We start from the raw sequence: 9,167 nt of genomic DNA on the forward strand, positions 1-9,167 counted from the left end.
GTTTCTGCAGGCAGGCGACGCTGAGCAGTGCGGGGCGATGCCTGGACGGTGCTCAGGGCCCCTCCCCGTCGGGGTTAGTTTTGATTTCTCAGAACTTTCTGTTTCCTGGTGTTTTGAAAATTGGCAATTTGGCTGGGGACTAGGCCTGTGGAAGAAACCAACGAGTGTCAGGTTACATGGGGGGAGGGGCTGTGGTCTAAGGGTACGTTTCCTGTCCCCATAGCTCAAATCCGCTCTCTCCTCACTGAGGGCTGTGGGGGGCCCTGGGGACAGTGCCCCAGCGAGAGTGGAGAGTCGGCCCTCCCTCTCCCCAGCCCAGGCCCCACCTGTGGGGGGCCTGCCAGTCTCCCGCCGCTGCACACTCTGGCCCAGGGGGAGCCCCGGCCCAGGGTTCCACTGGAATTCCTCTGATTTCTGCTGTTTCATACTTTGCAGAGTCTGGACATGTTGACTTTGATCGTTTTTGCTAGTTTATTCGCTGCTTTTGTGTGGGGAAGGGCTTTTGGGATTCCCTTCCCCACCGTTTTTCTCAGTGGTAATCATGGCACACACACTCCTGGTAGCGGAAAGGTCGAGTCCCACGCTCCCACGCCGGCTGTTCCCCATCCGGACAAGCGCGGGGGCCGTGTGGGTGATGACACTTCAAAATTGACAGCTGAGACTTGTGCGTATCAGTGTAAGTAAACGCCAGCTGAAAGTGTGAAAACCAAATGGAAGGAAAGAATGACAAAAAAATGACAGGTGACAAAAAAGCAGAAAGTGATCATCTGCGTGAGGGCACGTGGAGCCTCACTCTCAGTCCAGCAAGCACGTCCTCTCCCTGGCTGCTGTGGGGACCGGCTTAGGGTGGGGCACGTCCCCATGGGCAGTGGCTGGCCTTCTGGGCAGGCCAGCCAGGCGGAGGTGGCTGGAATTGCTCCCTTCCACCAGTCCTGGCCTGGCAGAGATCAGAATGACATCCGGTCCCGGGAACGCAACAGAAATTAGCGCCACCCCCACAGCCTAGCAGGTGAGGTGTGCTGGCCCCGCCAAACCTCTGTGACTTCGCCCCGGCAGGCAGATGCACCTGCCCTTGGGGTCTGCCAAAGGCACCCAGGTCTGCCAAAGGCCATCCTTCCTATCTCTAAAGATGGACACAGGCCACCAGGTGGCCTGGTAGCAGAACCGCCCACCATGGCAGGTTCAGTCAGACCCACCAGGTCAGAGCTTTGGGTGGGCCCAAGCAGCAATGCATTTGAGACGGGGGTGGAACGTTCCAGATCAAACATGCAGGTTGTCCCGTCCCTGTGTCAACGCCATGGCTTCCCAGAGCCTGTCCCTCTGCTCGTGCTGGGCTGAAGGGGAATGCACCTGTCTCCACGTGACCCGGCGCCAGCCCCTCCCTCTCTGGGGGAGTTTTGATTTCTCGGAAGTTCTCCCCGCTGGCTTTTGTAAGCTGGTGAAGTGGTGTGTAGGAGGAGCATTGAACAAGTGAATGAGTGCCTGAAAACACACGGGCCCTGTCCTCGGGCCGGACGCCACGCGGCCACGCTCACGGCCCTGGCCACGGCCTCGCCTGGTTCCTGCCAGGTCTGGGGAAAGCGGCTGAGCTAATCATTAATCAGATTATGGATGCGTTGACTCTTTGTCTTATTTTCAATTTTAACTTTTAATTTTTTGCAGGGAAGAGGTTGTCACAAGTGGGCCTGTGGCCAGCAGCATCACCACCAGCTGGGATCTTGTCACAGCTCCTGGGTCCCCGCCTCAGACCCAGCAACCTGAACCTCCAGCCGGAGCCCAGACGTCTGTCATAAGGCGTCTTCCAGGTGACTCCGAGGCTCATGTTTGAAAAGCACGGGCAGGAACAGTCGCAGGACACTCGTGCACAGACGCGTCACAGCTGGGTCTCAGTGGATGCGACGGCCATGGAGTCTGGGCCGAGTCCGCGCTGTGCGGCCCGTGACGCGTCGCCACAGCGGCTCTGGATATCCAGCCCGGCAGGCACAGCTCTGAGAAAGGCTGTGGCACTGCGCTCAGAACCCGCGGGTGAGCGTCGCAGACGACGGCCATGCAGCTCTCTGGAGCCATCCGCCAGGCGCCGGGGGAGCCCTGGCCACAGCCGCCAACTCGTGGGTCCCATCAACTTCCAGCGTCTTCTGAGCTCAGCCCTGTGTTCACAGCGAGCAGGGGGCTGGGGTGCTGTCGCCCCTCGGGACCAGGGCTGCTGGAACCATGGTCCCTCCATCCCCAGAGCCCAGAGCTCGGCCCTGTGGTTCACTCCTTGCTAAACCAGGCCCAGGGGCGGCGGCATAAGAGGAAGAGAGGGTATGGCGACACAAGGAGGCTTCCTTGCCCAAGACTCGCGTCTGTGAATGTCTCGTGATCACTGCCCATTCCCCTCCCCTCAACAGTGGGTGCTCCCCCCAGATCCCTCCCAGGTCCCTCTTGGGAATTCTTCCGCAGGTGGAGCAGCTCTGCCCGGGGGCTCCATGCCCAGGGCCACCCTAACCAGCCCCAGCTCGACGGGCTCGAGGTGGCTGCCACACTCCAGAGCCCCGGTGGGACCCGGTGCTATGCCCAAGGTCCTGCCCTTGCCTGTGGTAACTAACAAAGAAAGGCCTTCCAGTGTGACAGGAAACAGCATTGATTTGAGATCAACAAGAATCGCTATTCGGGACATGCCAATTCAGGCAGAAGCCCAAATAGTATCCCGATAAGGAGACACAGGCAGGGGGCATTTCTGAGAAGAGGGGGGACAGTGACATCAGTAGAAGGAAGGCAGTTCCAATGGTACAGATGCCATGGCATAGGGACACTGGTTCCAAATGCCGGATCCCAGTGGAGGCCCGCAGCCTCCACGTCCAGAAACCGTCTGCGACGTGGACTGCGCTTTGCTTTTGACCAGCAGGACCCCACGGCTGACCTCACGTGGGCGAACGTGGCATTACATGCAAAGGAGAGGGTGACAGGAAGACTCGCCATCGGCTGGCGACTGGGACTGTCCTTGGGAGCGCCCGCTGCCTTCCGCAGGACAGTGAGGGGGGAGGAGACACCCACATCTCGCTTTTCCTAGCTCCTGGAGGGTCACCCGCCCGATGGAAACGTCTCCTCAGACGGGAGCCGTCACCACACAGTGGCCTCTGCAGCCTCCTGGTCGAGCTCCAAGCAGAGGCCGGCTGCTCCGTCTGCCTGGATTCCTGAGAGGCTCAGTGACCGCTGAGGGTGGGCACGGCCTCTGTCACCCCTGCACCCACTGGTGCTGGGAAGAGCTACAGGATGTCTTCCCCTGTCCTGTCTGCCTCACCGCAGCCCCAACAGGAAGTTAAGAGGGTGCACGACTGTGTCACCCTGGTGGTGTGAAGCAACATCCTACAAACAGCACGCAAGAGAAAATGGCAGAAACCTCTGCGTGGGAAGCACAATGAGGTTCTGACCCTGTTCTGTGAGGGCCCGGAGCAGCCTGTACAGGGCCACCCCCGACCACCAGGACCAGCCCCTGACACCCAGCGAGGAAGCCACGGCTGGTCACAGGCGGAAGCTCCAAAGCTACACAGAACCCCTGAGGGAGTGAGGAGGAAGATGGAGGTTGGAAGAGAGAATCACACTACAAATTCAAAGAACGTCAGTGTTCCTCGGAGTAGAACAAGATGAAATTAATGCCATCCTCCTTACGGAAGAGATGGGTGCTGAAGAAAAACTAACTGAAAATAGAAGACAAATTTTAAACTGTATGTCCGCACTAAACAATCTCTTAAGTGAAACAGCAGAGATGTGTTGGCAAACAGGCCTAGGTGTCCTTACAGGAATTAAAAGCGTCCACAACAGGTACGAACACCTGAAGACCCCAGCAGTCTTTTCATGTGAATTAAAGAAGAGATTTGCATCTCCCCCCGCCCACCCCCGCCACGACTTTGGCCTAAAGAAAATGACCAGCGCATTTGGACTAGATTTGACCCTAGATCCAGGAACTGCCTACCCTTGTCTCATTATCTCAAGAGACAGAAAAACAGTGATATTGAGGACAGTGACACCAAAGTCTTCGTAATCCCCAGGCATTGACTTCTTACCCAGCTGTCTTGAGTTCTGAGGGATCTGATGATGGCGTTTGGGGCAGGCAGAAATAGGGCCAGATGGGTAACGGAGAAATAGGGGGCGGGGGATCGTTTCATGAACTATAGAAATGTCCAACCAATGTACTGTAGACTCGAAACCAATAATAAAATGCTTCTTAAAAAAAGAAAGAAAAAAGAAATGAGGCACAGGTGACTGGCCCACAGGTGTGCGTGAAGAGTATTTCCCCCAAGCACCCCAAGCTGCGGGCGCTGCCGCGTCAGCCCTGGACCAGTGCTACGTGGCGCCAGGGCAGACGCGTTTCTCTGCACTCTGAGAGAGGTTTCGCTTTATAATTTGAATAACAGGTCTTATTTGTATAGATTCGCTCATATGTTTACAGGAAAACTTATGCCTTGTTTTTTTACTGAATCTTCTTCAAAATCTCTTACAACCAGTGTCCTCAGAGATGGATGATGAGTCACTTGGAGGGAAATTTTGTCTGTGGTTGTTTCCTTCCCTTGTGGATGGAAGGGATACTTGTAATAAGGATTATGGTTTTTTTAAAAAAGAAAATAAATAGTGTTTTTAATTTTCAGTCCAGTAGTCATAATATCTGTTTTCTTGTTATCTGTGCAAACAGTCCCTTCGGGCGCAAGGCTGCTTAGGCCCCACCGAAGGTTATTTTGTCCTGTTCTATCATCCCAGAGGTTTGAGGCATAAGACGTGCAAAGCATTCCTCCCGCATGGCAGCCCCAGCTCCATTTTAAAAAATGGCTCCGTTTATTATTATTTTTTGACGCATGGTTCCCCTTTCTTGTCCTAACTGCTCCCTTGCAAGTTGAGCTGCTGGGGACCTGGCTTAGACCAGCTCCTGAACCTCGACTGGCCCCTTCGGGACGCGCTCGCTCCCGGCCGCTTGGCTCCCCGTACTGCCCGGCTTCGCCACTCGGTGCTGCGTTCTGGGCAGTCTCTGCAGGTCTCCCTTCCAGTTCTCGAACTTCCTCTTCAGCTGCTTGGATCTTCTGTTTAGCCCACCTGAGTTTCTAATTTAGATCGATTTTACTTTCCGCTTTCTCTTTAAATTTGCCTGCTCGGCTCTGGCCATTTCTTACCCTTTCGTCTCGCTCTCCATTTGCTTTCATCCCCTTACACATGATTAAACAGACTGGTTTTTTTTTTTTTTAATCCTGTATATTTCTCATCCGATAAACCCTGTATCTTCTGTCTTTCTGGGCCAGATTCTACAGGCTGTTATTTTTGCTGACTCGCTCAGGGTGACGTTCCTGGAGTGTTGGGTAGCTTCTGACAGCCAGGCCCAGTCCTTGGACTTCTGTCTGTGGGAATTCTTTGATGCTCGTGTTTGCAATGCTTTTCTCTTATTTTCCTTCGCTTCTGCCAAAGCTGTGTTGCCAAGACAGCTTCAGACTAAATATTTGGCTTGTGGGCTTTCAGGTCGCCCGGCCAGTGCGGGTTCTGGCCTGAGCAGGGCTTGCGGCTGCAATTCCCCCCTCACCCCTTCCAGAGCCCAAGCGCTGTGCCCGGCAGCTTCCTCTCCGGATGGGTTTTGCCCACATCCTTCTGTGCGTCCAGCAAGCACTAGTCTTTATACTCTCTCCTTAGTTCTCCCTTTTCTAGAATGTCACAGAATTGGAACTATATAGTTTGCAGCCATTTCAAACGGGCTTATTGAACCTAGTAATGTGCATTTATGGTCCATCCATGTCTTTTTGTGGACAGATAGCTATTTTCTTTGTATCATGGAATAATTGCAAATATAATGCCATTATTCTACTTGCCCCGTGAAAGACGTCTTGATTGACACCAGCTTTTGGCAGGTATGAGGAAAGACACTACAAATATTTGTGTGCAGGATTTTGTGTGAACATAAGTTTTCAACTCACTTGGCTAAACGCCCAGGAGCACGGTTGCGGGATCTCATGATGAAAGGATGTTTAGTTGGGAAAGAAACCATCAAACTGTCTTCCAAAGTGGCTGCACCGTTTCTCAGCCCCTCCAGCAGTGACGACAGCTCCTGTGGCTCCACGTCCTCACTTGGCACTGACAGATTTTTGGATTTTAGACATGCTATGGGAATCTTATTATTGTTTTATCTTGCATTTCCCTGATGACATATGATGCTGAGCATCCTTTCAAACAGTTATTTGCCTTCTTTATATCTTCTTTGGTGAGGTATCTGTTCAGATCTACAGCCCATTGTAAAATTAGGTTGTTTTATTATTGTTGAGTTTTAGGGGTTCCGTGAGTATTTTGGATACTACCTGGTATCAGATGCATGTTTTGGAAATATTTTCTACTAATCCGTGACTACTCTTTTCATTGTCTTAACAGTATATCTAACAGAGAAGTATTTTAAAATTTTACTACAGTTCAATTTCTCATTTTTTTCCATTCAAAATTATGTTTATAATGCTGTATCTAAAAGTATTGATTCAATTCAATGTCATCTAAAGTTTCTCTTTGTTATTTTTTGGAAGGTTTATAGTTTTGCATTCTATATTTAGGTCTACAATCAATTTTTAGTCAATTTTTGGGTAAGGTATAAGGTCTGTATCTACACTCCTGTGTTGCTTCTGCAGGGCCAGTGGATCCACCGCCCTGTGTTGAAAACACGATCCTCGCCGTGGAACGGCCTTTGCCCCGGTCAGCGGTCAGCTGGCTGTGTCCGTGGGGGTCTGGTTCCGGGCTCTCTGTCCGCTTCCACTGGTCGGTGTGTCTGGCCTGTAGCCAAACCTCCAGGGTAAGTCACCCAGTGCCAGTCCTCCAAACTCGTCACCCTTCTCAGGGTGCCGTCGGCTACCGTGGGTTTGGGCCTTTTCATGTAAACTTTAGATCTGGTTTGTCAACATCTACAAAATAGCTGGCTGGGGTTGAATTGGGCTCGCTCGGAAGCGGTGGGTCACGCCGGGGAGAACTGACATCCGACGGCACCGAGCTGCCACAGGCGAACGCGCGGCGTCTCGTTCATTCGGGTCCTTGCTTCTTCCGTCGCGGGATGATGGCGTCTCCCTGCGGAACCTCTAGGTGTTCCGCGATTCCCACCCGTGTTTGCCACGTCCACGGTGCGAACAGAACGGCATCGTGTTTTAGATGTCAGGGCTCCACGGTGCCGGCTCGCGCGGACGGCGGCGTGGGCCTCGTACACGACCTCGTACCCCGCGACCCTGCCGTGATGGCTCACTCGTCCCAGGAGATTCCTGGCGAATTCTCTGGGTCTCCTACACGGACTGGCGTGGCATCTGTGGAACGAAGACCGTTTTATTTCTTAATTCCCAGCGTGCACATGTTTTATCTGCTTTTCTCGTCTTCATCAGCCTGGATCTCCAGCACGGTGGTGAATGGGGGCGACGAGGGGGCACCTCTGCCTTGCTCCCGACCTTGGGGGAGCATCTGATTTCTCACCATTAAGTGCGATGACGGTTTTTCGGCAGATGACGTTTTTCGGGAGAGGAGGTTCCCCTCTCTTCTCGGTTTCTTGACCGTTTTGATCAAGCGTGGCCGTCGGGTTTTGTCAGAAGCTTTTTCGGAATCGAACGAGACGGTCATGTTGTTTCTCTATCTTAGCCGGGAGATGTGAATGACGTTAATTTTTTAAATACCGAACCAGCTGGCAGCCCCGGAATCGACCCCACTCGGAAGAGGCGTACGATTCGCTGTTGGATTCGATGCGCTCGTGTCGTGGGGAGGACTTCGAATTTATGCTCACGAGAGGAAGCGACGCGCGGCGACCTGTCGCTTTCCTTTCCTCTTACGCCTTTATCTGGTTTGGGCCGTATGAGGGTCACGCCGGCCTCAACACGGGGTGAGAAGCGTTCTCTCTTTCCTCTGTTCCGGGAGACACCGTAGAGAAGGAAGAGCATTTCTTCCCGAGACCTTCCATACGACCCGCCAGGGGGAGCCCCGGGCCCGGTGCTTTCGTGTTGGGGAGATGACGGATTATCGCCCCAACGTCTTCAATAGACATGGGCCCACTTAGCTGGTCTCTTCCTCCTTGTGCGAGTTCCGACAGACGATGTCGTTCACGGAACCGGTCTGTTGGTCTGATCATCAGACTGGCGGGCGTGGGGTCACTCAGGGTCCTTCGCCGCCCCCTCGCTGTCCGTGGGACCCTCAGCGATGGCCTCTCTCGCAGGGCCCCCTGCAGTCATCTCTGGTTCCTCTTTTTATCTCTGGTTAGGCTGACAAGTTTTCAGTCTTACTGAGTTTCTCCTCCCCAGATAACCACTTTTGGCTTCATCGAGGTTTTCTGTCGATTTCCTGATTTCGATTTCCTGGATCTCGATCCTAGTTGCTATCATCTGTGTCCTTCCATGGGCCTCAGGCTCACGTCGCCTCGTTGTCTCCGAGCCCTAAGGCGGAAGTTGGGGTGATCGATCCTCGGTCGCCTCCACCCTAACACGCGCCGACACCACAGATGCCCTCTGAGAGGGAGTCCCACGCGTTCGGTCAAGCTGGGTTTTCATTTCCACGCCCCTAGATTATTCTCTCGTCTCCTCTTGGGACTTAAGGTGAGATTCACGCCCCGGTGGCAGTCGAGGCCGGGGCTGCGCCAAGACGTGGCTGCCATGGCTGGGGAGGCCAGCGCTCCCGGGAGCCAGGCCACGTTCAGCGCGGGGTTACATGTTCAGGTGTGGGCCCTGCCGCCTCCCCCTGGGGGGCGGGCTGCCTGCTGGCCACCATTGCCTCTGACGACTGCCGCGGCCCCCATCCCCCTGACCACATCCTCCCGTTGGACAGCCAGAGTGTCCCAGTGGCGGACAGACTCCTGGCTCCGGGTGGCAGGGCGAGGACGGTCTCCCAGTCTGGACCTCCGGGCCAGGCACAGCGGTCAGGACCCCATCTACCGGGCCGGTGAGATGGCACGGCCCTGAGGTCAGCGGTGCCAGCCCAGCTCGGCGTGGGTCCCGAGAAACGCAGAACTCCTGGCGTGTGTCCGGGCTGAGCGGGGAGCGGCACCTCCTGCTGTGTTGGGTTATTGCCACTGCCAGGCCCCCAGAAAGGAACCTAAGGGTCATCGGAGGTGCCACCTGCACCCCCTTGGGACTCGTAAGGGTCTGAGTCAGGACCCTGGGGGAGGGCAGAGGTCAGCACCGCGGGCCACCTCGCCCTGATCGAGC

This window comes from Pteropus vampyrus, unplaced genomic scaffold, assembly GCF_000151845.1.
Source record: "Pteropus vampyrus isolate Shadow unplaced genomic scaffold, Pvam_2.0 Scaffold865, whole genome shotgun sequence".
NCBI classification, from domain to species: Eukaryota; Metazoa; Chordata; class Mammalia; order Chiroptera; family Pteropodidae; genus Pteropus; species Pteropus vampyrus.